Raw genomic sequence first — 26,677 nt, forward strand, 5'->3', positions numbered from 1 at the left:
CATCAGCAAAATCAATTTTATAAATTTTCATCACAATGGAAAGAACCCCTCCGTCCCAGACTCATTACCAGGTTTCCCCATTTCCCACCAGCCCAATTTTATCACCAAATGACATGGACATTTCAAGCCCTAAACACTGGCTCACAATAATGAAGGCCATTTTTCTTTGGAACTTCCTTGCAAGCTCTATTAGCCGAAGGCGTATTTTCTTCTAGGTACCACTCTCTCTGCCTAACTTACCTAATAAGCTTTAAAATAAGACCTGCACCCCTAGTCCCCTATCAATGGCATATCCTTACCCAAAGAATTCAGAGTCCTGTATCCTTAGGATCCTCCTCTACAAATCGATCCTCAACTGACCAGCAGCTCATGTGACATGTGGGGAAATGGGCACCAACTTTCTCCTCTCTGGCCCAAACAGACGCACCACATTGACTTTCTGGTGATAAAGGCATTTATTCTAGGATGTGGCTGACTTACGGTTTGACAAACTGATTTCTTCTGGGTGGACACTGACATTGGAAAATGTATTCCGGTCACACACATTCGAACTCTGGTAAACAGACACCTGTACGCAGCCTCAGAGCCACTCCTGTCATAGAAGAGGAAGAAAAGAGAAATCTAATGTCCAAAGAGAAGAGACACATGAAATAACTTTGTTCCCATCTGCCACAGGCATCCTACCCAGGTAGTTTCTTTCTTTTCTTAGAAACTAAGAAAGAAACGGGGTGCCTGGGTGGCTCAGTCGGTGAAATGTCTGCCTTTGGTTACGGTCATGGTCCCAGGGTCCTGCGATCAGCCCCAGGTCGGACTCCCTGTTCAGCAGGGAATCTGCTTCTCTTTCTTCCCCTGCTGCTTCTCCAGCATGTGCTCACTCTGGCTCTCTTTAAAAAGAAAAGGACAGGTTCAAGCAGAATAGGGCATTTACTCTGTCACAGATGTGCCAAGACTCACTATATACTAGAACGGCAGCCAAAAACAAAAGAATGTTATTATTCTGTGAGCACTGTGGGAACAAAAAATGGTGAAACGTAGATGGCCCTCTGTGTCTCATTGTTATCCATGGCATTCAATGCTAAAACATACATGATGAAAAATGACAAGACATTCCTGATGCAGAAAGGGAATTAGAACACAGATGGACAAATAGGGAATGGTCACCAAGCCATGTTAAGAGTTTTTGCTTTGACTGGGAAAAATTTCTACCCATGGTAGCCTCTCTAAGGCAGTCATGGAAAATAAAAGAGTTTGGAAATACATATTTCCATATATATGTACATATTTCCACATATATGTACAAATAAATGACTAGGGGTTTGATGGTAGAGTACATTCTCTCAAGAACAAATGATCCTTACTAAGGTCGTAACTGTGGAGCCACAGGGCCACTGTCCCATGGACCCCTACCCACCCACAACCATCCTGGGGGCACACAATGGCTGAATGACTGCCTGAGGCTCCTGGAGGTGAGCCTGGGCAACCCATCTCCCCTTTAATAACCAGACCTGGGGGGCACCTGGGTGGCTCAGTGGGTTAAGCCTCTGCCTTCAGCTCAGGTCATGATCTCAGGGTCCTGGGATGGAGCCCCGCATCGGGCTCTCTGCTCAGCAGGGAGCCTGCTTCCCCCCTCTCTCTCTGCCTGCCTCTCTGCCTACTTGTGATCTCTCTCTCTGTCAAATAAATAAATAAAATATTTTTAAAAAAAAAATAAAAAAATAACCAGACCTGGACCCTGTCATTTCTTCCTGCTGCCACAATGGCCTACACATTCTAGGGCCTGCTCCTGAGCCCTTAAGCCAGATACAGTACCTGGCTGAGCACAGAAGAGAGGCAATACCTCAAGAACGGGATCATCCGGGTCATCAGGACATCTATTGCTATAAATCAGCGTCCTTGGAAAACAAAGATTCTGCCCTAGAACATTCACATGGATCTCCACTCAATAAGAATACAGAGAAAACAGAGTCCCTTTTGCCAGGAAATGCAAGCTTAAAACTCTGAGATGTGATGATATATGTATTCCTTGAGTGTCTCTATGTATACTCCTACTGCCAGCAAGAAACCCAAAGGAAAAAACCTGGACCACCTTAACAGCTCAATAGAGTCAACCCCATTTGAAGAGCAAGGATGGCTTTTAACACACCCCACACCCACCCTTTTTCTGATTCTTGAAAGGCTAAGAGGCCACACTTGGTAGCTTGTGTTGGCATTTCTGGAGCAACACTGCCATCAAGTGGACACTTTTTGAGCGAAGCTTGGAGATGCTGTCTGTGGCTCCCTTGAGGAAATCTTATGATAGGAAGAAGGGTGGGACCAGGACACACAGAACATTCTGGATCAGACACAGCAACCTGGCAACCTCCAATATCAGAGAGAAACAACACAGGATAGAGAGAGCCCAGCTCCAGCTGCAAAGAATGCAGGGCTCGGGAGGCTGTGGGGGCGTGGCCTCAGCAGCCGCCATGTTAGGAACCCAGACACTGAAGCTCATACTCCAGGTCAACTGGCCTGTGGATCCCCACTTTCAGTCCAGGGCAACAGGGAACCTAGGACTGGTGTGTCCAGGCCAAGACACCACAGGAACAAGGGAGGCTACAGGCACATTGTCAGGGCAGCATTCTACAGACAGAATAAAGAATTTCCTGATGATTTTGGTACTAGATGCAGACAAGGAAGAGTAATGCTGGTGCACTACAAGTTAGAGCTAGAGTTTTTTTGTATACTTTGGTTCCCACTAAAAAGAATCTGAGTCCCAGGCCCCATGGCATCCCAGATAGCCCTACCTGCCCCATATGACAAAGGGTGTGGCTATGCACGAAGAAGGGGAGGGAACAGGAGCAAATGTGATCAGCATTAGTACCTTGAGGTGGACATCATGTCCCATAATGAGAGAATCCAGGTATTCTCCTCACACAGTTCAGGAACTCTGCAGCCCAGAACATCATATTGCATGGCAACCTCCCAACATATAGGTATATGAACTGGATCCTCTTTGTGGAGACTCCTGGGGTTTCCCACGTCGGGTCTAGTGCAGCCATTGGCCTGCAGCAGGGGCAAACAGAAACCACTTTATTTGTCTATTATCTTTTATTTATTATCATTCTTTTTCCAGAAAGAGCATGAGAGAGAGCAGAACGGGTTGGGGCGGGGGGTAAAGAAGAGGGAGAGAATCTTATTAAGCAGGCTTTACACGCAGGAGAGACTAACATGGGACTCAATCCCACGACCTGAGATCATGACTTGAACCAAAAATCAAGAGATGGACCCTTAACCAATTCAGCTGCTCAGGCACACACAGAGAGAAGTCTAAATGAGAGACATCTAGCAGCCAGACACGTAGGTGTGCAACAGCCCACTGTCACTGACAGTGGAGTCAAAAGGAAGATGAACCACCCCATAGCAAGAGGCAATGGACAGGGCATGAGGACCCAGTTCTTCTTCAGTGATGGCCCCCGGGTTCTGGAGTAGACGGTGACACACGCAGGCCGGATGAGAGGGCAGCCTTACATTGTACCACAGATGCCAAAGCCCCAGGTTGAAGAGAGAAGAGTAGCAAGAAAGAAAGGAGAATCTAGTGTCCAAAGAGAAATAACAACTGAAATAGCCTATGCCTTGGCCCCAAGGAAGAATCCAATGCCCTGGAAATATAAACGACAACAGGGCATTGGCTTTGTACAGATGTGCCAAGACCAGGGGACTTCCAGGCTATGTGAGCAGTCAAATGCAAAAAGTATTATTACTACAGGAGCTTTAGGGGATCAGAGCAATGGAAATGGAGAATGTCCTCTGTATCTATGCACTTCATTATTGTTGAACACAAAAAATTTCATGACAAAAATTACGTGGTCCTCACTGTCCCACTGTGGGACAGAGGATCAAAGAGGAAGACAACTTAGGAGTGGTCATCACACAAAGGTAAAGATTTCTCCTTTGATTTGACTGCCTGAGGCTCCTGGAGGTGAGCCTGTGCAACCCACCTCCCTTCTTCTAACCAGAACTGGGCCCTGTCATTTATTCCTGCTGCCAAAATGGCCTACACCCTCTTGAGCCTGTTCCTGAGCCCTTAAACTGGATGAAGATGCTGGAGGAGCATGAAAGAAGACAGGCAATACCTCAAGGAGAAAAGGGGACATCAAGAACTTCTGCCACCTATTGCCTTGAACCCATGTGCTCAAAAAGCAAAGATTCGGGGGGCACCTGTGTGGCTCAGTGGGTTAGAGCCTCTGCCTTCGGCTCGGGTCACGATCCCAGGGTCCTGGGATCGAGCCCTGCATTAGACTTTCTGCTCAGAGGGGAGCCTGCTTCCCCTCTCTCTCTCTGCCTGCCTCTCCATCTACTTGTGATCTCTATCAAATAAATAAAATCTTAAAAAAAAAAAAAGGGGGGGGGGCAAAGATTCTGTCCAAACACTGCCAAATGAAGGTCTATTCACAAGTATACCAAAACAACAACAAAAACCACAGGGTCCCTGTCACCAGGAAACATGCGCTTAAAACTCTTAGAGAAACGTCGAACTGGATCCACACCTGCGTAGATTCCTTTGGATGTCATTACAGGTACATTCCTACTGCCAGTAGAAAGCCCAACAGGAAAAGCCACTACCTCACAACACCCCAATACAGCAAACTATTTGGGATTAGATGGCTTTGGGGCCTACATGAGCCCTTTTTCCTACTCGAAAGGGAGGAGGGCAGGCCCCACAGCAACCAAGAATGTCATTTCTGGAGCAACGGTGCCATCAAATGGACCCTTTTTGAGCAAAGCTTGCAGGATCTGTCCCTGCGGCCACCCAGAAAGGCCTGTGATGGAGGAAGGGTGGGTCTGGGGCACCCACAAGATTCTGGTCTGGACACAGCAAATGGGCATGCCTCCAGAATTGGTGAGGGAAGTGACACAGGGTGGATGGAGCTGAGCTCACCCAACAAGGAGACCAGTGTACCAGGTTGCCTACCACAGGCCTCCAGCCTCCCCACACTGCATGGGTATGACCTCAGCAGCCACCATGTTGAGGGAACAAAGAGCTGAGGCTCCTACTCCCAGGACATCTGGCCTGTGGAAACCTACCTCTGACAAAGAGGAGGAAGCATGGTCAGTGTGGGGTCTCAGGGCCATGGGAAACCCAAGCCTGGAAGATCCAGGCTCAAACTAAAAAACCACATAAACTGGGGAAGGGTAGGAGGTGGTTACCCTTTCTGGGACAGCACTTCGCAGGAAAAATGAAGAATTTGATTATTTGGTACTAGACCCATACAAGGAAGAACAATTCAGATTGCAGGTTAGTGCTAGAATTGTATTTTTTATATTCTGTATGTTGTCTCCCACTTAGAAAAGCCTGGGTGCCATGCTCAACAGTATCTGAGAAGGCCTAACTTGTCACATGTGACACAAGGTGTAGATACCCACTCAGGATATGATGGGATGGAACAGAAAATGGGACAAATTTCACTACATCATATTCAGGACTGGGTGGATCTAGGACTCTTTTGTGCTCTAGCTGTCAGAAATGTTGTAGCCCAGAAACACCCTACTTCTTGGCCTCCCTCCCAGTGTGAGGGTATATGACACAGGGTATATGACACAGGTATATGACGCATGGTCCATGTTCTGTGGGTGCAGCTATCGCCCTGTGCAGAATAGCACACTAAGACCATATTTTTAAAGCTCTCCACCAAATGTGGGGCTTGAACTCACAACCCTGAAATCCAAACTCACATGTTCCACTGACTGACCTACCCAGGTTCCCCAAGGACACATTGAACTGGGACCAGTCGGCATATGTTGGGACCTGGATCCAAGGCTTGGCAAAGAAGGTTGATCCCCCAAAGCACAAGCCCATATAAGAACACCTATACACATATTTAAGTGATTCACAAGTATGAAATGAAGGAGCAGGGAGCAGGTTTCAACACCTTACAAGGAGGATTGAAAACAAGGGGTGTGTGTGAAAGGAAAAACTGAGCCTAGAGACTTGCTCCCCTACTAAAACACAACAGGTAAGAGCTAGACAAAGAGCACGAGCCACCCCAGAGGATTTTCCAGAAGTGGACAATAAGGACTGTAAGGGTCTAGAAAAAAAGGCTGTGTGCCTGGGAGGATGCACCTGAATTCTGTCATTGACAGAAAGTCTTCATCTGTGGCCCGACTCAACCCAACAGCTCTGAGTTTTAGCCAGTGTCTTCAGACCTCTTGGTGATTCCCCAGCGGTGGGGGCAAGCTTGGGGTTGAGGCCTGGAGAACAAGGGGTAAATGGAATCCAGGGCCATGCTTTCTCCAGATGGAAGTCTCAGGAATTCCTGGGAGAAGGTGGCTAAAAAAGGTTAAGAATGCAAATGACTGGTCATGGTGTCCTCAATTATTTGCTCCTCTCCTGCCATCTAATTACAGGCTCCAGGAGTTCTGGAGAAAGGACTGAGCCAGAAACCTTGGAAACCCCAGGAGATGGCATCTCAACTACTAAATCTACTGAAGGCAGAGAAGAAGGTCTCCTTCAACCTGACTCCTTTGTCCTGAGGGTAGTTCCCTTATGGACTCTGATGGGTCTCATTCTGGGTCAGAACCCTTTGTCACTGGGTAGATAGGCTCCATATCTAATCGTGAGTACAACTGAGGTTTATGACTTAGCTGCTTTCTGTAACAGCAACAGAAGTCCCACTCTAGGGGTGCCTGGGTGGCTCAGTGGATTAAGCCTCTGGTTTCAGCTCAGGTCATGATCTCAGGATCCTGGGATAGAGCCCCGCATCAGGCTATCTGCTCAACAAGAAGCCTGTTTCCGCCTCCCTCTCTGCCTAATTGTGATCTCTCTCTCTGTGTGAAATAAATAAAATCTTAAAAAAAAAAAAAAAAAAAAAAGAAGAAGAAGAAGAAGTCCCACTCTACCCCACAAGGTAGTCCTTGCCTTGGCGTTCAGGTGCAAAAAAAAAAACATCAAAAGCACTGTGAGTAAAAACGGCAAATATACTTTCCAACTGAGGAAAGGTAAATGTGCTCAAAGACTCAAAAAACGACGTCAGAGAGAAATTCCACTAGACCAGCAAAGATAAAACGGCCCTTAAGGTCCAGATGCTTGGGCACCTATGGGGAACCACCAAGAATCATACTATGTGATTTTGTTTAAGCCTATGAGGAATATGCAAGACCTTACAAGCATTGGGGATTCACTAGAGCCAGGACTCCCCAAACAGGTCAAGACAGAACAGGAGGTCCAGGGCTGCCCTGGGGCTCCAAGTCAGAGTTTGAACACTGCCCCAGGAACTCTTGCCAACAAGGGGGTGAGCCTGGACAGCCACTGGCTCTCTCCTAACCCAAACCACCCCCACCCGCGCCTAACCAACATGCACAAAGGCCGAGGGGCTGTCTGGGAGCTGACACCTGTGAGGACAAGAGCACGAGCGCCCCTCCAAACACAAGCTTGGGGTGCCGGTGGTGGACATGTGCGGATGCTTCGGGACTCGTGAGGAGGCGGAGCAGGCATGACCCATCCCAGGCCCTCTTCCACACCTGGGCTACTGGGACGGCCGGGGCCTCCGCTAAGTGTGGTCCCAGTGATGCAGACCGTGAGCCTCCCTCGTGCCCGTAGCACACCAGTAACTGACCGTGGGTCCACCTAGGACAGCGTGGCTGGGCGCGCTGCCCAGGGGACCAGGGTCAAATAGCAGGAGCCTCGGAACGCGGAATGCTCCTCACCACCCCACCAGAGTGGGGCCGAAGCGTGGGAGCCGCCATGCTGGACGCAGGGAGGAAGGACACTGGACTGGCCTCTCTCTTGTGTTTTGGTTTTTATTTCTTGCCCGATTCTGGCTTGGCCTTTTTCCTTCGGCAAAGGGCGGAGGGAGAGGCTGTGGGGGAAGGGGCGGTTGGCCTACGTGGTGCAATAATGCCATCAAGCGGAACTCCTTGGCGGACCCGGGAGCACCATGCTGCTGCTCCTTCCCCGAGTCCAGAGGCCCAGGAGTGACCTGGGAGTCCCAGGCAGGACGGGTGAAGGGCCCTCCGTCCGCCTGTCCACGTAGCGGACGCGAGGTGCAGGCATCCCCACCCCGTACCCGCCCTGGGCAACCCTGGAGGTTCCGGAGATGGGCACCACGACAGAGCGCCAGGCCCGGGGCAGCGCGACAGAGCGCCAGGCCCGGGGCCCGGCGGCTCCGGCACATGGGAAGCCAGTGCTGAGCACATACCCTGGTGGCCGCCATGTCGGGGCGGGACCAGAGGGCTGGAAGGCAGCCCGGAGCGGGAAGGAGAACCCAGCGGGCCCTGGGCGCCAGGCCTCTGGATTGAGGGGCGGGGGCGATCCGGGGACGCGGGGACCCATCCCCAAGGAGCTGGAGCAGGATGGATCGGGTGGGCCCAGGGCCCTGCAAACCCCGCCAACCGCCAACACGAAACCTGGAGGGCTGCTGCCATTGGAGGTGGGGACAGAGGCGGGACCCAGACGTCCCCGTGCCGGCTTCTAGGGATCAGGTGTGATCCCCAGGCCACCGGGTGTCAAGGCACCTGGAGGACACGCTGGTCCCGAGAGGGAGGCGGCGGGGCCGACCCAACGGAGCAGAGTCCGGGAGGGACAGGCCACCACGCGGGTACGAGCCAAAGTGGAAGAGGCAGCAGCAGCCTCGTTCCCCTCGTACCCCTGACCCTGCCCGAAACCCCCCGCCCCGCCCCGGGCCCAGATAACGGATCTGGGCCCAGGAAGCCGCTGCCTGACATACACTGGGCAGCTGCAGTGCCATCTCCCGGGGCTTCCCCGCCTAGGACGTCCCGTGGAGGCCTGGCCCCAGGGCTCCCCCAACCATGTCCAGGAAGAGCCGCCCGCCCAGGTCCGCCCTGGGCCTCCCAGTCGGAGTTTGCACACTTCCCGTTCTGGGCCCCCATCGCCAACAGCCCACCGCAGCGGGCAGGGCAGGGCAACGACAAGAGAACGGGGCCGGCTGGCTCCTGCCTCCGCGCCCCAATGCCACGCTTGCTCCGGGGTTGGTCATCAAAGGACCGGTGGTGTGGAGGCGCCTCCCCAAGGGGCCAGGCACCATGGGATCGCAGGACCCCTTCTGTCCCGCCTGGGACGCCCACTTCCCGCCCAGACCGGCCGCAGCAGGGGGCTCCCGGGATGGCAGGAGAGTTCCGCTTGATGGCAGTATTGCACCACGAAAGCCACGTGGCCCTTCCCCGAAGAAAAAAGGCCAAGCCCTGTCCACCCTGGCTGCAACATGGCGGCTCCCAGGACGCCGCCACTCTCCTGGGGGAGACCTCCCGCACCTCGGGTTGGGAGGACCGGGGCACCACGTCTCCCCTGGCTCGTCGTAGCCTGCCCAAAAGCAAGCGTGAGGCTCACGGGGTCCGGCGTGGGTCGCCGAGGCTCCCGACCCCGGCCACGGACCCAGCCGGGGCTCCATCTTGGCCCGCGCCGCTCGGCGGGACACCCGGGGCGGGACACACGCGGTTCTGGCCCTGGGCCCGGAGGCCCGGCCACGCCCCGACGGCCGGTGCCCGGTCCTCAGTCAGGACCCTTTCCCCCGACGCCCCCCCGCCCCCCGCCACCGAGAGGTCCGCCTGACCCTGAGGCCTCCGAGAGCCCAGGCACCAAGGTCGGCGGCCGCCCGCGGGCACCCGCCGTGGGGTCAACACCCGCGGCCGGAGGACGGAGGGGTCCCGGGCCCCGGGACCTTCTCCACCGCCTCTCCTGCGGGTCAGGCTCCACCTCTGGACAGCTCCAGCCGGAGGGGAAGGCCAGGGAGGGGCAACCCCCAGGGGCGCCCCTGCACCTCCGGGCCGGGGCCGACCGGTCCCAGCCGACCGGGACACCAGGCCAACGCACGACGCTGCTGCTCCTCTGTCCCGTCCATCGAGCCGCATCCCGGGGTGGACACCTCCCGGTCACATCCACTGCACCCTGACGACCGAACCCTCGGACCTGGGGCACAAGAGAAGGGAAGACGGGCGCGCGCGCGCACTCGCGGAGATGCCCACACTCACACCCACGCTACGTACGCCCTCCAAACACACCGGTGCTCACACAGACCCACGCTCGCGCCAATTCACTCCAACACACGCATGCACGCACCCGCTCACAGAGGCCGCCGACCCCGGAAAACGTGGTAGACCACAGCCGGATGTCACCCTTTCCCAAACCTCAGCTGGTGGCCCTCAGCGCCCCACAGCACGCGCCGACAGCGTTCAAGGACAGACGTCCGAATCGATCCCAGTCCCTGCGCCCAAGGCCCTTTCACGGTGCTCCTTTCAGGCACGCGGAGCCCTCTGCCTCCTCGAGAATGCCACGCGCCTCGCCTGCCTTCAAACCTTGGGGAACATTTTTGCTTCCCGCCCGGCAAAAGGGAGAGGCTGCTTCTCGCGGGGGGTGGGGGGGGTGGGGGGGGCCGGGGGGGTGCTGTCCGGGCAGGGAGCAGACGCTCCGTCCCTCCCGTGGTAAGCAAAAGCCCTGACTCGCAACACCCTGACCCTCACACCCCGGCCACCTACCTCCACGTCCACCTCCACCTCGAGGGGTTCCTTCCGCTCCCTTTCCTTGCTTCGGTCCTACGAACGCCGGCGGATGAAAAACACCCTGTGGGACACACCCCTCCACCCCCGACGCCCCTCCCAACCCCCGCACCCCCCTCACCCACCGCTCCCCTGACAGACTCAGGCCCCGAGGCCTGAGGCCCGCTCTGGGCCTAGCGGGAGAAAGATGACGCACCCGTCGGCCTCCGCTCCCTCAACCAGGTGCCAAGCGGCCCCACCAAGAGACACGTCCTCCCAAGGTCGGTCGGGCACGGGCGATGTAGGTCGTGGCCCCGTGGCACCGGTCGGGGCACACACCGCCCGCCCGCCCGCCCGCCCGCCTGCCGGCCTGCCCGTCCCAGGGCCAAGGTGAACGGAGCAAGAGCGGTCGGCGCCCCTCTCAGGGGTTGCCCGCGTCCCCGCGCTACTACCCTGACAGGCTCCTGGCCCGGGCCGCCCTCGGGTCCCAGGGGTCACCCTTCCCAGAGGGCTGACCGACAGTGCCCACCGGCACCCCCCTCTCCGTCGCGCCCCGGCTGAAACCGCCAGTCTCCATTCTCCGGGGTCTGGCACCCGTCACAGGGGTCCCCCTCCTGCCCACAGAGTGAAGGCCTGAGCACCCTCGAAGGCGCAGGCCAGAGCCACGGGAAGACCCCCAACGGGGATGCGCCGCCCCGCGAACGAACGGCCTGGCTCCAAGGGCAGTCCAGCGCCCGCAGGGTCGGATGGTCCGCGTGGCGCCAAGGGAGGGTAACGTGGCGCGGGGTCGGGGGACAGCTGCGTTGGGTTGGCGGTCGGCTCGCCAAGTACAGTCCGGGCACGGGCCCCACGGGGCCCCACGGTCCCCCGCGGAGCCCTTGTCGGCACCCGCCGCACAGGCTACACGTGCCTGCCCGGAGACGGCCCTGGCCCTCAAGGACCTCCTCCCGCGGTGTCACCGCCGCGACACCCACCCTCCTCCCCACTTGCAGTCACGACAAGGCCAGCGAGACCCGGCTCCCCGGCCTAGGGGCCAGGGTGACCCACTCGCTCCGCTCTGCGGAGGCCCCCAGGGGACGGCAAGCCAAGCAGGGTGGCCTACGGTTCCAGGGACCCAACGAACCGCGGGGGCCCCTGGGGACGCCGCGGCCCAAACCGCGCGGATGCCCCCGGGCTCGCGGGCAAGGCCTGGGGGACAAGGCGATCCAGGCTGTCAACACCCCGCTGCCCCGGGGGCTCTGGCCACCAAGGAGGTGAGCCTGGACAGCCACTGGCTCTCTCCTACCCCAAACCACACCCGCCCCCAACCACCACCCACAAATGCCGAGGGCCTGTCTGGGAGCTGACACCTGTGAGGACAAGAGGCACGAGCCCCCCTCCAAGCACGCGCTCGGGGTGCCGGTGGTGGACGTGTGCGGATGCTTGGGGACTCGTGTGGAGGTGGAGCAGGCATGACCCATCCCGGGCCCTCTTCCGCACGTGGGCTACTGGGACGGCCGGGGCCTCCGCTAAGCGTGGTCCCAGTGATGCAGACCGTGAGCCTCCCTCGTGCCCGTGGCACGCCGGTCACTGACCGTGGGTCCACCTGAGACAGCGTGGCTGGGCCCGCTGCCCAGGGACCAGGGTCAAATCGCAGGAGCCTCGGAACGCGGAATGCTCCCCACCACCCCCCCAGAGTGGGGCCGAGGCCTGGGAGCCGCCATGCGGGGACGCAGGGAGGATGGACACTGGCCTGGCCTCTCTCTTGTGTTTTGGTTTTTATTTCTGCCCGATTCCGGCGTGGCCTTTTTCCTTCGGCAAAGGGCGGAGGGAGAGGCTGTGGGGGAAGGGGCGGTTGGCCTACGTGGTGCAATACTGCCATCAAGCGGAACTCCTTGGCGGACCCGGGAGCACCATGCTGCTGCGCCTTCCCCGAGTCCGGAGGCCCAGGAGTGACGTGGGAGTCCCAGGCGGGACGGGCGACGGGCCCTCCGTCCGCCTGTCCACGCAGCGGACGCGAGGTGCAGGCATCCCCACCCCGTACCCGCCCTGGGCAACCCTGGAGGTTCCGGAGATGGGCAGCGCGACAGAGCGCCGGGCCCGGGGCCCTGCGGCTCCGGCACACGGGAAGCCAGTGCTGAGCACGCACCCTGGTGGCCGCCATGTCGGGGCGGGACCAGAGGGCTGGAAGGCAGCCCGGAGCGGGAAGGAGAACCCAGCGGGCCCTGGGCGCCAGGCCTCTGGATTGAGGGGCGGGGGCGATCCGGGGACGCGGGGACCCATCCCCAAGGAGCTGGAGCAGGATGGGTCGGGTGGGCCCAGGGCCCTGCAAACCCCGCCAACCGCCAACACGAAACCTGGAGGGCTGCTGCCATTGTTGGTGGGGACGGAGGCGGGGGACCCTGACGTCCCCGTGCCGGCTTCTGGGGATCAGGTGTGATCCCCAGGCCACCCGGTGTCAAGGCACCTGGAGGACACGCTGGTCCCGAGAGGGAGGCGGCGGGGGAGATGGTGGCGGCGCCGACCCAACGGAGCAGAGTCCGGGAGGGACAGGCCCCGACACGGGTACGAGCCAAAGTGGAAGCAGCAGCAGCAGCCTCGTTCCCCTCCTACCCCTGCCCCTGCCCCACCCCCCCGCCCCGGGCCCAGATAACGGATCTGGGCCCAGGAAGCCGCCGCCTGACATACACTGGGCAGCTGCAGTGCCATCTCCCGGGGCTTCCCCGCCTAGGACGTCCCGCGGAGGCCTGGCCCCAGGGCTCCTCCAACCATGTCCAGGCAGAGCCGCCCGCCCAGGTCCGGGTCCGCCCTGGGCCTCCCAGTCGGAGTTTGCACACTTCCCGTTCTGGGCCCCCATCGCCAACAGCCCACCGCAGCGGGCAGGGCAGGGCAACGACAAGAGAACGGGGCCGGCTGGCTCCTGCCTCCGCGCCCCAATGCCACGCTTGCTCCGGGGTTGGTCATCAAAGGACCGGTGGTGTGGAGGCGCCTCTCCAAGGGGCCAGGCACCGTGGGATCGCAGGGCCCCTTCTGTCCCGCCTGGGACGCCCACTTCCCGCCCAGGCCGGCCGCAGCGGGGGGCTCCCGGGATGGCAGGAGAGTTCCGCTTGATGGCAGTATTGCACCACGAAAGCCAAGTGGCCCTTCCCCCAGGGCCTCTCCCTCCGCCCTTCGCTGAAGAAAAAAGGCCAAGCCCTGTCCACCCTGGCTGCAACATGGCGGCTCCCAAGTTGCCGCCACTCTCCTGGGGGAGACCTCCCGCACCTCGGGTTGGGAGGACCGGGGCACCACGTCTCCCCTGGCTCGTCGTAGCCTGCCCAAAAGCAAGCGTGAGGCTCACGGGGTCCGGCGTGGGTCGCCGAGGCTCCCGACCCCGGCCACGGACCCAGCCGGGGCTCCATCTTGGCCCGCGCCGCTCGGCGGGACACCCGGGGCGGGACACACGCGGTTCTGGCCCTGGGCCCGGAGGCCCGGCCACGCCCCGACGGCCGGTGCCCGGTCCTCAGTCAGGACCCTTTCCCCCGACGCCCCCCCGCCCCCCGCCACCGAGAGGTCCGCCTGACCCTGAGGCCTCCGAGAGCCCAGGCACCAAGGTCGGCGGCCGCCCGCGGGCACCCGCCGTGGGGTCAACACCCGCGGCCGGAGGACGGAGGGGTCCCGGGCCCCGGGACCTTCTCCACCGCCTCTCCTGCGGGTCAGGCTCCACCTCTGGACAGCTCCAGCCGGAGGGGAAGGCCAGGGAGGGGCAACCCCCAGGGGCGCCCCTGCACCTCCGGGCCGGGGCCGACCGGTCCCAGCCGACCGGGACACCAGGCCAACGCACGACGCTGCTGCTCCTCTGTCCCGTCCATCGAGCCGCATCCCGGGGTGGACACCTCCCGGTCACATCCACTGCACCCTGACGACCGAACCCTCGGACCTGGGGCACAAGAGAAGGGAAGACGGGCGCGCGCGCGCACTCGCGGAGATGCCCACACTCACACCCACGCTACGTACGCCCTCCAAACACACCGGTGCTCACACAGACCCACGCTCGCGCCAATTCACTCCAACACACGCATGCACGCACCCGCTCACAGAGGCCGCCGACCCCGGAAAACGTGGTAGACCACAGCCGGATGTCACCCTTTCCCAAACCTCAGCTGGTGGCCCTCAGCGCCCCACAGCACGCGCCGACAGCGTTCAAGGACAGACGTCCGAATCGATCCCAGTCCCTGCGCCCAAGGCCCTTTCACGGTGCTCCTTTCAGGCACGCGGAGCCCTCTGCCTCCTCGAGAATGCCACGCGCCTCGCCTGCCTTCAAACCTTGGGGAACATTTTTGCTTCCCGCCCGGCAAAAGGGAGAGGCTGCTTCTCGCGGGGGGTGGGGGGGGGTGGGGGGGGCCGGGGGGGTGCTGTCCGGGCAGGGAGCAGACGCTCCGTCCCTCCCGTGGTAAGCAAAAGCCCTGACTCGCAACACCCTGACCCTCACACCCCGGCCACCTACCTCCACGTCCACCTCCACCTCGAGGGGTTCCTTCCGCTCCCTTTCCTTGCTTCGGTCCTACGAACGCCGGCGGATGAAAAACACTTCCACCCCCGACGCCCCTCCCAACCCCCGCACCCCCCTCACCCACCGCTCCCCTGACAGACTCAGGCCCCGAGGCCTGAGGCCCGCTCTGGGCCTAGCGGGAGAAAGATGACGCACCCGTCGGCCTCCGCTCTCTCAACCAGGTGCCAAGCGGCCCCACCAAGAGACACGTCCTCCCAAGGTCGGTCGGGCACGGGCGATGTAGGTCGTGGCCCCGTGGCACCGGTCGGGGCACACACCGCCCGCCCGCCCGCCCGCCCGCCTGCCGGCCTGCCCGTCCCAGGGCCAAGGTGAACGGAGCAAGAGCGGTCGGCGCCCCTCTCAGGGGTTGCCCGCGTCCCCGCGCTACTACCCTGACAGGCTCCTGGCCCGGGCCGCCCTCGGGTCCCAGGGGTCACCCTTCCCAGAGGGCTGACCGACAGTGCCCACCGGCACCCACCTCTCCGTCGCGCCCCGGCTGAAACCGCCAGTCTCCATTCTCCGGGGTCTGGCACCCGTCACAGGGGTCCCCCTCCTGCCCACAGAGTGAAGGCCTGAGCACCCTCGAAGGCGCAGGCCAGAGCCACGGGAAGACCCCCAACGGGGATGCGCCGCCCCGCGAACGAACGGCCTGGCTCCAAGGGCAGTCCAGCGCCCGCAGGGTCGGATGGTCCGCGTGGCGCCAAGGGAGGGTAACGTGGCGCGGGGTCGGGGGACAGCTGCGTTGGGTTGGCGGTCGGCTCGCCAAGTACAGTCCGGGCACGGGCCCCACGGGGCCCCACGGTCCCCCGCGGAGCCCTTGTCGGCACCCGCCGCACAGGCTACACGTGCCTGCCCGGAGACGGCCCTGGCCCTCAAGGACCTCCTCCCGCGGTGTCACCGCCGCGACACCCACCCTCCTCCCCACTTGCAGTCACGACAAGGCCAGCGAGACCCGGCTCCCCGGCCTAGGGGCCAGGGTGACCCACTCGCTCCGCTCTGCGGAGGCCCCCAGGGGACGGCAAGCCAAGCAGGGTGGCCTACGGTTCCAGGGACCCAACGAACCGCGGGGGCCCCTGGGGACGCCGCGGCCCAAACCGCGCGGATGCCCCCGGGCTCGCGGGCAAGGCCTGGGGGACAAGGCGATCCAGGCTGTCAACACCCCGCTGCCCCGGGGGCTCTGGCCACCAAGGAGGTGAGCCTGGACAGCCACTGGCTCTCTCCTACCCCAAACCACACCCGCCCCCAACCACCACCCACAAATGCCGAGGGCCTGTCTGGGAGCTGACACCTGTGAGGACAAGAGGCACGAGCCCCCCTCCAAGCACGCGCTCGGGGTGCCGGTGGTGGACGTGTGCGGATGCTTGGGGACTCGTGTGGAGGCGGAGCAGGCATGACCCATCCCGGGCCCTCTTCCGCACGTGGGCTACTGGGACGGCCGGGGCCTCCGCTAAGCGTGGTCCCAGTGATGCAGACCGTGAGCCTCCCTCGTGCCCGTGGCACGCCGGTCACTGACCGTGGGTCCACCTGAGACAGCGTGGCTGGGCCCGCTGCCCAGGGACCAGGGTCAAATCGCAGGAGCCTCGGAACGCGGAATGCTCCCCACCACCCCCCCAGAGTGGGGCCGAGGCCTGGGAGCCGCCATGCGGGGACGCAGGGAGGATGGACACTGGCCTGGCCTCTCTCTTGTGTTTTGGTTTTTATTTCTGCCCGATTCCGGCGTGGCCTTTTTCCTTCGGCAAAGGGCGGAGGGAGAGGCTGTGGGGGAAGGGGCGGTTGGCCTACGTGGTGCAATACTGCCATCAAGCGGAACTCCTTGGCGGACCCGGGAGCACCATGCTGCTGCGCCTTCCCCGAGTCCGGAGGCCCAGGAGTGACGTGGGAGTCCCAGGCGGGACGGGCGACGGGCCCTCCGTCCGCCTGTCCACGCAGCGGACGCGAGGTGCAGGCATCCCCACCCCGTACCCGCCCTGGGCAACCCTGGAGGTTCCGGAGATGGGCAGCGCGACAGAGCGCCGGGCCCGGGGCCCTGCGGCTCCGGCACACGGGAAGCCAGTGCTGAGCACGCACCCTGGTGGCCGCCATGTCGGGGCGGGACCAGAGGGCTGGAAGGCAGCCCGGAGCGGGAAGGAGAACCCAGCGGGCCCTGGGCGCCAGGCCTCTGGATTGAGGGGCGGGGGCGATCCGGGGACGCGGGGACCCATCCCCAAGGAGCTGGAGCAGGATGGGTCGGGTGGGCCCAGGGCCCTGCAAACCCCGCCAACCGCCAACACGAAACCTGGAGGGCTGCTGCCATTGTTGGTGGGGACGGAGGCGGGGGACCCTGACGTCCCCGTGCCGGCTTCTGGGGATCAGGTGTGATCCCCAGGCCACCCGGTGTCAAGGCACCTGGAGGACACGCTGGTCCCGAGAGGGAGGCGGCGGGGGAGATGGTGGCGGCGCCGACCCAACGGAGCAGAGTCCGGGAGGGACAGGCCCCGACACGGGTACGAGCCAAAGTGGAAGCAGCAGCAGCAGCCTCGTTCCCCTCCTACCCCTGCCCCTGCCCCACCCCCCCGCCCCGGGCCCAGATAACGGATCTGGGCCCAGGAAGCCGCCGCCTGACATACACTGGGCAGCTGCAGTGCCATCTCCCGGGGCTTCCCCGCCTAGGACGTCCCGCGGAGGCCTGGCCCCAGGGCTCCCCCAACCATGTCCAGGCAGAGCCGCCCGCCCAGGTCCGGGTCCGCCCTGGGCCTCCCAGTCGGAGTTTGCACACTTCCCGTTCTGGGCCCCCATCGCCAACAGCCCACCGCAGCGGGCAGGGCAGGGCAACGACAAGAGAACGGGGCCGGCTGGCTCCTGCCTCCGCGCCCCAATGCCACGCTTGCTCCGGGGTTGGTCATCAAAGGACCGGTGGTGTGGAGGCGCCTCTCCAAGGGGCCAGGCACCGTGGGATCGCAGGGCCCCTTCTGTCCCGCCTGGGACGCCCACTTCCCGCCCAGGCCGGCCGCAGCGGGGGGCTCCCGGGATGGCAGGAGAGTTCCGCTTGATGGCAGTATTGCACCACGAAAGCCAAGTGGCCCTTCCCCCAGGGCCTCTCCCTCCGCCCTTCGCTGAAGAAAAAAGGCCAAGCCCTGTCCACCCTGGCTGCAACATGGCGGCTCCCAGGTTGCCGCCACTCTCCTGGGGGAGACCTCCCGCACCTCGGGTTGGGAGGACCGGGGCACCACGTCTCCCCTGGCTCGTCGTAGCCTGCCCAAAAGCAAGCGTGAGGCTCACGGGGTCCGGCGTGGGTCGCCGAGGCTCCCGACCCCGGCCACGGACCCAGCCGGGGCTCAATCTTGGCCCGCGCCGCTCGGCGGGACACCCGGGGCGGGACACACGCGGTTCTGGCCCTGGGCCCGGAGGCCCGGCCACGCCCCGACGGCCGGTGCCCGGTCCTCAGTCAGGACCCTTTCCCCCGACGCCCCCCCGCCCCCCGCCACCGAGAGGTCCGCCTGACCCTGAGGCCTCCGAGAGCCCAGGCACCAAGGTCGGCGGCCGCCCGCGGGCACCCGCCGTGGGGTCAACACCCGCGGCCGGAGGACGGAGGGGTCCCGGGCCCCGGGACCTTCTCCACCGCCTCTCCTGCGGGTCAGGCTCCACCTCTGGACAGCTCCAGCCGGAGGGGAAGGCCAGGGAGGGGCAACCCCCAGGGGCGCCCCTGCACCTCCGGGCCGGGGCCGACCGGTCCCAGCCGACCGGGACACCAGGCCAACGCACGACGCTGCTGCTCCTCTGTCCCGTCCATCGAGCCGCATCCCGGGGTGGACACCTCCCGGTCACATCCACTGCACCCTGACGACCGAACCCTCGGACCTGGGGCACAAGAGAAGGGAAGACGGGCGCGCGCGCGCACTCGCGGAGATGCCCACACTCACACCCACGCTACGTACGCCCTCCAAACACACCGGTGCTCACACAGACCCACGCTCGCGCCAATTCACTCCAACACACGCATGCACGCACCCGCTCACAGAGGCCGCCGACCCCGGAAAACGTGGTAGACCACAGCCGGATGTCACCCTTTCCCAAACCTCAGCTGGTGGCCCTCAGCGCCCCACAGCACGCGCCGACAGCGTTCAAGGACAGACGTCCGAATCGATCCCAGTCCCTGCGCCCAAGGCCCTTTCACGGTGCTCCTTTCAGGCACGCGGAGCCCTCTGCCTCCTCGAGAATGCCACGCGCCTCGCCTGCCTTCAAACCTTGGGGAACATTTTTGCTTCCCGCCCGGCAAAAGGGAGAGGCTGCTTCTCGCGGGGGGTGGGGGGGGGTGGGGGGGGGCCGGGGGGGTGCTGTCCGGGCAGGGAGCAGACGCTCCGTCCCTCCCGTGGTAAGCAAAAGCCCTGACTCGCAACACCCTGACCCTCACACCCCGGCCACCTACCTCCACGTCCACCTCCACCTCGAGGGGTTCCTTCCGCTCCCTTTCCTTGCTTCGGTCCTACGAACGCCGGCGGATGAAAAACACCCTGTGGGACACACCCCTCCACCCCCGACGCCCCTCCCAACCCCCGCACCCCCCTCACCCACCGCTCCCCTGACAGACTCAGGCCCCGAGGCCTGAGGCCCGCTCTGGGCCTAGCGGGAGAAAGATGACGCACCCGTCGGCCTCCGCTCCCTCAACCAGGTGCCAAGCGGCCCCACCAAGAGACACGTCCTCCCAAGGTCGGTCGGGCACGGGCGATGTAGGTCGTGGCCCCGTGGCACCGGTCGGGGCACACACCGCCCGCCCGCCCGCCCGCCCGCCTGCCGGCCTGCCCGTCCCAGGGCCAAGGTGAACGGAGCAAGAGCGGTCGGCGCCCCTCTCAGGGGTTGCCCGCGTCCCCGCGCTACTACCCTGACAGGCTCCTGGCCCGGGCCGCCCTCGGGTCCCAGGGGTCACCCTTCCCAGAGGGCTGACCGACAGTGCCCACCGGCACCCCCCTCTCCGTCGCGCCCCGGCTGAAACCGCCAGTCTCCATTCTCCGGGGTCTGGCACCCGTCACAGGGGTCCCCCTCCTGCCCACAGAGTGAAGGCCTGAGCACCCTCGAAGGCGCAGGCCAGAGCCACGGGAAGACCCCCAACGGGGATGCGCCGCCCCGCGAACGAACGGCCTGGCTCCAAGGGCAGTCCAGCGCCCGCAGGGTCGGATGGTCCGCGTGGCGCCAAGGGAGGGTAACGTGGCGCGGGGTCGGGGGACAGCTGCGTTGGGTTGGCGGTCGGCTCGCCAAGTACAGTCCGGGCACGGGCCCCACGGGGCCCCACGGTCCCCCGCGGAGCCCTTGTCGGCACCCGCCGCACAGGCTACACGTGCCTGCCCGGAGACGGCCCTGGCCCTCAAGGACCTCCTCCCGCGGTGTCACCGCCGCGACACCCACCCTCCTCCCCACTTGCAGTCACGACAAGGCCAGCGAGACCCGGCTCCCCGGCCTAGGGGCCAGGGTGACCCACTCGCTCCGCTCTGCGGAGGCCCCCAGGGGACGGCAAGCCAAGCAGGGTGGCCTACGGTTCCAGGGACCCAACGAACCGCGGGGGCCCCTGGGGACGCCGCGGCCCAAACCGCGCGGATGCCCCCGGGCTCGCGGGCAAGGCCTGGGGGACAAGGCGATCCAGGCTGTCAACACCCCGCTGCCCCGGGGGCTCTGGCCACCAAGGAGGTGAGCCTGGACAGCCACTGGCTCTCTCCTACCCCAAACCACACCCGCCCCCAACCACCACCCACAAATGCCGAGGGCCTGTCTGGGAGCTGACACCTGTGAGGACAAGAGGCACGAGCCCCCCTCCAAGCACGCGCTCGGGGTGCCGGTGGTGGACGTGTGCGGATGCTTGGGGACTCGTGTGGAGGCGGAGCAGGCATGACCCATCCCGGGCCCTCTTCCGCACGTGGGCTACTGGGACGGCCGGGGCCTCCGCTAAGCGTGGTCCCAGTGATGCAGACCGTGAGCCTCCCTCGTGCCCGTGGCACGCCGGTCACTGACCGTGGGTCCACCTGAGACAGCGTGGCTGGGCCCGCTGCCCAGGGACCAGGGTCAAATCGCAGGAGCCTCGGAACGCGGAATGCTCCCCACCACCCCCCCAGAGTGGGGCCGAGGCCTGGGAGCCGCCATGCGGGGACGCAGGGAGGATGGACACTGGCCTGGCCTCTCTCTTGTGTTTTGGTTTTTATTTCTGCCCGATTCCGGCGTGGCCTTTTTCCTTCGGCAAAGGGCGGAGGGAGAGGCTGTGGGGGAAGGGGCGGTTGGCCTACGTGGTGCAATACTGCCATCAAGCGGAACTCCTTGGCGGACCCGGGAGCACCATGCTGCTGCGCCTTCCCCGAGTCCGGAGGCCCAGGAGTGACGTGGGAGTCCCAGGCGGGACGGGCGACGGGCCCTCCGTCCGCCTGTCCACGCAGCGGACGCGAGGTGCAGGCATCCCCACCCCGTACCCGCCCTGGGCAACCCTGGAGGTTCCGGAGATGGGCAGCGCGACAGAGCGCCGGGCCCGGGGCCCTGCGGCTCCGGCACACGGGAAGCCAGTGCTGAGCACGCACCCTGGTGGCCGCCATGTCGGGGCGGGACCAGAGGGCTGGAAGGCAGCCCGGAGCGGGAAGGAGAACCCAGCGGGCCCTGGGCGCCAGGCCTCTGGATTGAGGGGCGGGGGCGATCCGGGGACGCGGGGACCCATCCCCAAGGAGCTGGAGCAGGATGGGTCGGGTGGGCCCAGGGCCCTGCAAACCCCGCCAACCGCCAACACGAAACCTGGAGGGCTGCTGCCATTGTTGGTGGGGACGGAGGCGGGGGACCCTGACGTCCCCGTGCCGGCTTCTGGGGATCAGGTGTGATCCCCAGGCCACCCGGTGTCAAGGCACCTGGAGGACACGCTGGTCCCGAGAGGGAGGCGGCGGGGGAGATGGTGGCGGCGCCGACCCAACGGAGCAGAGTCCGGGAGGGACAGGCCCCGACACGGGTACGAGCCAAAGTGGAAGCAGCAGCAGCAGCCTCGTTCCCCTCCTACCCCTGCCCCTGCCCCACCCCCCCGCCCCGGGCCCAGATAACGGATCTGGGCCCAGGAAGCCGCCGCCTGACATACACTGGGCAGCTGCAGTGCCATCTCCCGGGGCTTCCCCGCCTAGGACGTCCCGCGGAGGCCTGGCCCCAGGGCTCCCCCAACCATGTCCAGGCAGAGCCGCCCGCCCAGGTCCGGGTCCGCCCTGGGCCTCCCAGTCGGAGTTTGCACACTTCCCGTTCTGGGCCCCCATCGCCAACAGCCCACCGCAGCGGGCAGGGCAGGGCAACGACAAGAGAACGGGGCCGGCTGGCTCCTGCCTCCGCGCCCCAATGCCACGCTTGCTCCGGGGTTGGTCATCAAAGGACCGGTGGTGTGGAGGCGCCTCTCCAAGGGGCCAGGCACCGTGGGATCGCAGGGCCCCTTCTGTCCCGCCTGGGACGCCCACTTCCCGCCCAGGCCGGCCGCAGCGGGGGGCTCCCGGGATGGCAGGAGAGTTCCGCTTGATGGCAGTATTGCACCACGAAAGCCAAGTGGCCCTTCCCCCAGGGCCTCTCCCTCCGCCCTTCGCTGAAGAAAAAAGGCCAAGCCCTGTCCACCCTGGCTGCAACATGGCGGCTCCCAGGTTGCCGCCACTCTCCTGGGGGAGACCTCCCGCACCTCGGGTTGGGAGGACCGGGGCACCACGTCTCCCCTGGCTCGTCGTAGCCTGCCCAAAAGCAAGCGTGAGGCTCACGGGGTCCGGCGTGGGTCGCCGAGGCTCCCGACCCCGGCCACGGACCCAGCCGGGGCTCCATCTTGGCCCGCGCCGCTCGGCGGGACACCCGGGGCGGGACACACGCGGTTCTGGCCCTGGGCCCGGAGGCCCGGCCACGCCCCGACGGCCGGTGCCCGGTCCTCAGTCAGGACCCTTTCCCCCGACGCCCCCCCGCCCCCCGCCACCGAGAGGTCCGCCTGACCCTGAGGCCTCCGAGAGCCCAGGCACCAAGGTCGGCGGCCGCCCGCGGGCACCCGCCGTGGGGTCAACACCCGCGGCCGGAGGACGGAGGGGTCCCGGGCCCCGGGACCTTCTCCACCGCCTCTCCTGCGGGTCAGGCTCCACCTCTGGACAGCTCCAGCCGGAGGGGAAGGCCAGGGAGGGGCAACCCCCAGGGGCGCCCCTGCACCTCCGGGCCGGGGCCGACCGGTCCCAGCCGACCGGGACACCAGGCCAACGCACGACGCTGCTGCTCCTCTGTCCCGTCCATCGAGCCGCATCCCGGGGTGGACACCTCCCGGTCACATCCACTGCACCCTGACGACCGAACCCTCGGACCTGGGGCACAAGAGAAGGGAAGACGGGCGCGCGCGCGCACTCGCGGAGATGCCCACACTCACACCCACGCTACGTACGCCCTCCAAACACACCGGTGCTCACACAGACCCACGCTCGCGCCAATTCACTCCAACACACGCATGCACGCACCCGCTCACAGAGGCCGCCGACCCCGGAAAACGTGGTAGACCACAGCCGGATGTCACCCTTTCCCAAACCTCAGCTGGTGGCCCTCAGCGCCCCACAGCACGCGCCGACAGCGTTCAAGGACAGACGTCCGAATCGATCCCAGTCCCTGCGCCCAAGGCCCTTTCACGGTGCTCCTTTCAGGCACGCGGAGCCCTCTGCCTCCTCGAGAATGCCACGCGCCTCGCCTGCCTTCAAACCTTGGGGAACATTTTTGCTTCCCGCCCGGCAAAAGGGAGAGGCTGCTTCTCGCGGGGGGTGGGGGGGGGTGGGGGGGGCCGGGGGGGTGCTGTCCGGGCAGGGAGCAGACGCTCCGTCCCTCCCGTGGTAAGCAAAAGCCCTGACTCGCAACACCCTGACCCTCACACCCCGGCCACCTACCTCCACGTCCACCTCCACCTCGAGGGGTTCCTTCCGCTCCCTTTCCTTGCTTCGGTCCTACGAACGCCGGCGGATGAAAAACACCCTGTGGGACACACCCCTCCACCCCCGACGCCCCTCCCAACCCCCGCACCCCCCTCACCCACTGCTCCCCTGACAGACTCAGGCCCCGAGGCCTGAGGCCCGCTCTGGGCCTAGCGGGAGAAAGATGACGCACCCGTCGGCCTCCGCTCTCTCAACCAGGTGCCAAGCGGCCCCACCAAGAGACACGTCCTCCCAAGGTCGGTCGGGCACGGGCGATGTAGGTCGTGGCCCCGTGGCACCGGTCGGGGCACACACCGCCCGCCCGCCCGCCCGCCTGCCTGCCGGCCTGCCCGTCCCAGGGCCAAGGTGAACGGAGCAAGAGCGGTCGGCGCCCCTCTCAGGGGTTGCCCGCGTCCCCGCGCTACTACCCTGACAGGCTCCTGGCCCGGGCCGCCCTCGGGTCCCAGGGGTCACCCTTCCCAGAGGGCTGACCGACAGTGCCCACCGGCACCCACCTCTCCGTCGCGCCCCGGCTGAAACCGCCAGTCTCCATTCTCCGGGGTCTGGCACCCGTCACAGGGGTCCCCCTCCTGCCCACAGAGTGAAGGCCTGAGCACCCTCGAAGGCGCAGGCCAGAGCCACGGGAAGACCCCCAACGGGGATGCGCCGCCCCGCGAACGAACGGCCTGGCTCCAAGGGCAGTCCAGCGCCCGCAGGGTCGGATGGTCCGCGTGGCGCCAAGGGAGGGTAACGTGGCGCGGGGTCGGGGGACAGCTGCGTTGGGTTGGCGGTCGGCTCGCCAAGTACAGTCCGGGCACGGGCCCCACGGGGCCCCACGGTCCCCCGCGGAGCCCTTGTCGGCACCCGCCGCACAGGCTACACGTGCCTGCCCGGAGACGGCCCTGGCCCTCAAGGACCTCCTCCCGCGGTGTCACCGCCGCGACACCCACCCTCCTCCCCACTTGCAGTCACGACAAGGCCAGCGAGACCCGGCTCCCCGGCCTAGGGGCCAGGGTGACCCACTCGCTCCGCTCTGCGGAGGCCCCCAGGGGACGGCAAGCCAAGCAGGGTGGCCTACGGTTCCAGGGACCCAACGAACCGCGGGGGCCCCTGGGGACGCCGCGGCCCAAACCGCGCGGATGCCCCCGGGCTCGCGGGCAAGGCCTGGGGGACAAGGCGATCCAGGCTGTCAACACCCCGCTGCCCCGGGGGCTCTGGCCACCAAGGAGGTGAGCCTGGACAGCCACTGGCTCTCTCCTACCCCAAACCACACCCGCCCCCAACCACCACCCACAAATGCCGAGGGCCTGTCTGGGAGCTGACACCTGTGAGGACAAGAGGCACGAGCCCCCCTCCAAGCACGCGCTCGGGGTGCCGGTGGTGGACGAGTGCGGATGCTTGGGGACTCGTGTGGAGGCGGAGCAGGCATGACCCATCCCGGGCCCTCTTCCGCACGTGGGCTACTGGGACGGCCGGGGCCTCCGCTAAGCGTGGTCCCAGTGATGCAGACCGTGAGCCTCCCTCGTGCCCGTGGCACGCCGGTCACTGACCGTGGGTCCACCTGAGACAGCGTGGCTGGGCCCGCTGCCCAGGGACCAGGGTCAAATCGCAGGAGCCTCGGAACGCGGAATGCTCCCCACCACCCCCCCAGAGTGGGGCCGAGGCCTGGGAGCCGCCATGCGGGGACGCAGGGAGGATGGACACTGGCCTGGCCTCTCTCTTGTGTTTTGGTTTTTATTTCTGCCCGATTCCGGCGTGGCCTTTTTCCTTCGGCAAAGGGCGGAGGGAGAGGCTGTGGGGGAAGGGGCGGTTGGCCTACGTGGTGCAATACTGCCATCAAGCGGAACTCCTTGGCGGACCCGGGAGCACCATGCTGCTGCGCCTTCCCCGAGTCCGGAGGCCCAGGAGTGACGTGGGAGTCCCAGGCGGGACGGGCGACGGGCCCTCCGTCCGCCTGTCCACGCAGCGGACGCGAGGTGCAGGCATCCCCACCCCGTACCCGCCCTGGGCAACCCTGGAGGTTCCGGAGATGGGCAGCGCGACAGAGCGCCGGGCCCGGGGCCCTGCGGCTCCGGCACACGGGAAGCCAGTGCTGAGCACGCACCCTGGTGGCCGCCATGTCGGGGCGGGACCAGAGGGCTGGAAGGCAGCCCGGAGCGGGAAGGAGAACCCAGCGGGCCCTGGGCGCCAGGCCTCTGGATTGAGGGGCGGGGGCGATCCGGGGACGCGGGGACCCATCCCCAAGGAGCTGGAGCAGGATGGGTCGGGTGGGCCCAGGGCCCTGCAAACCCCGCCAACCGCCAACACGAAACCTGGAGGGCTGCTGCCATTGTTGGTGGGGACGGAGGCGGGGGACCCTGACGTCCCCGTGCCGGCTTCTGGGGATCAGGTGTGATCCCCAGGCCACCCGGTGTCAAGGCACCTGGAGGACACGCTGGTCCCGAGAGGGAGGCGGCGGGGGAGATGGTGGCGGCGCCGACCCAACGGAGCAGAGTCCGGGAGGGACAGGCCCCGACACGGGTACGAGCCAAAGTGGAAGCAGCAGCAGCAGCCTCGTTCCCCTCCTACCCCTGCCCCTGCCCCACCCCCCCGCCCCGGGCCCAGATAACGGATCTGGGCCCAGGAAGCCGCCGCCTGACATACACTGGGCAGCTGCAGTGCCATCTCCCGGGGCTTCCCCGCCTAGGACGTCCCGCGGAGGCCTGGCCCCAGGGCTCCCCCAACCATGTCCAGGCAGAGCCGCCCGCCCAGGTCCGGGTCCGCCCTGGGCCTCCCAGTCGGAGTTTGCACACTTCCCGTTCTGGGC

General features: G+C 64.4%; 1 long non-coding RNA gene across 5 annotated transcripts in view; it reads right to left on the bottom strand.

Annotated features, from left to right (window-relative positions):
* LOC131821191 (uncharacterized) overlaps positions 1 to 26,677 on the bottom strand; it is a 192,892-nt gene that overhangs the window by 31,159 nt on the left and 135,056 nt on the right. For all 5 annotated transcript variants that reach the window (XR_009349858.1, XR_009349859.1, XR_009349855.1 and 2 more), the window contains 2 exons: positions 2,861 to 3,042; positions 481 to 592 (listed from right to left, as the gene is read on the bottom strand). This is a non-coding gene — a long non-coding RNA (uncharacterized LOC131821191). The remainder of the gene's footprint in view (positions 1 to 480; positions 593 to 2,860; positions 3,043 to 26,677) is intronic.

Source organism: Mustela lutreola, chromosome X (assembly GCF_030435805.1).
Source record: "Mustela lutreola isolate mMusLut2 chromosome X, mMusLut2.pri, whole genome shotgun sequence".
Taxonomy (NCBI): Eukaryota; Metazoa; Chordata; class Mammalia; order Carnivora; family Mustelidae; genus Mustela; species Mustela lutreola.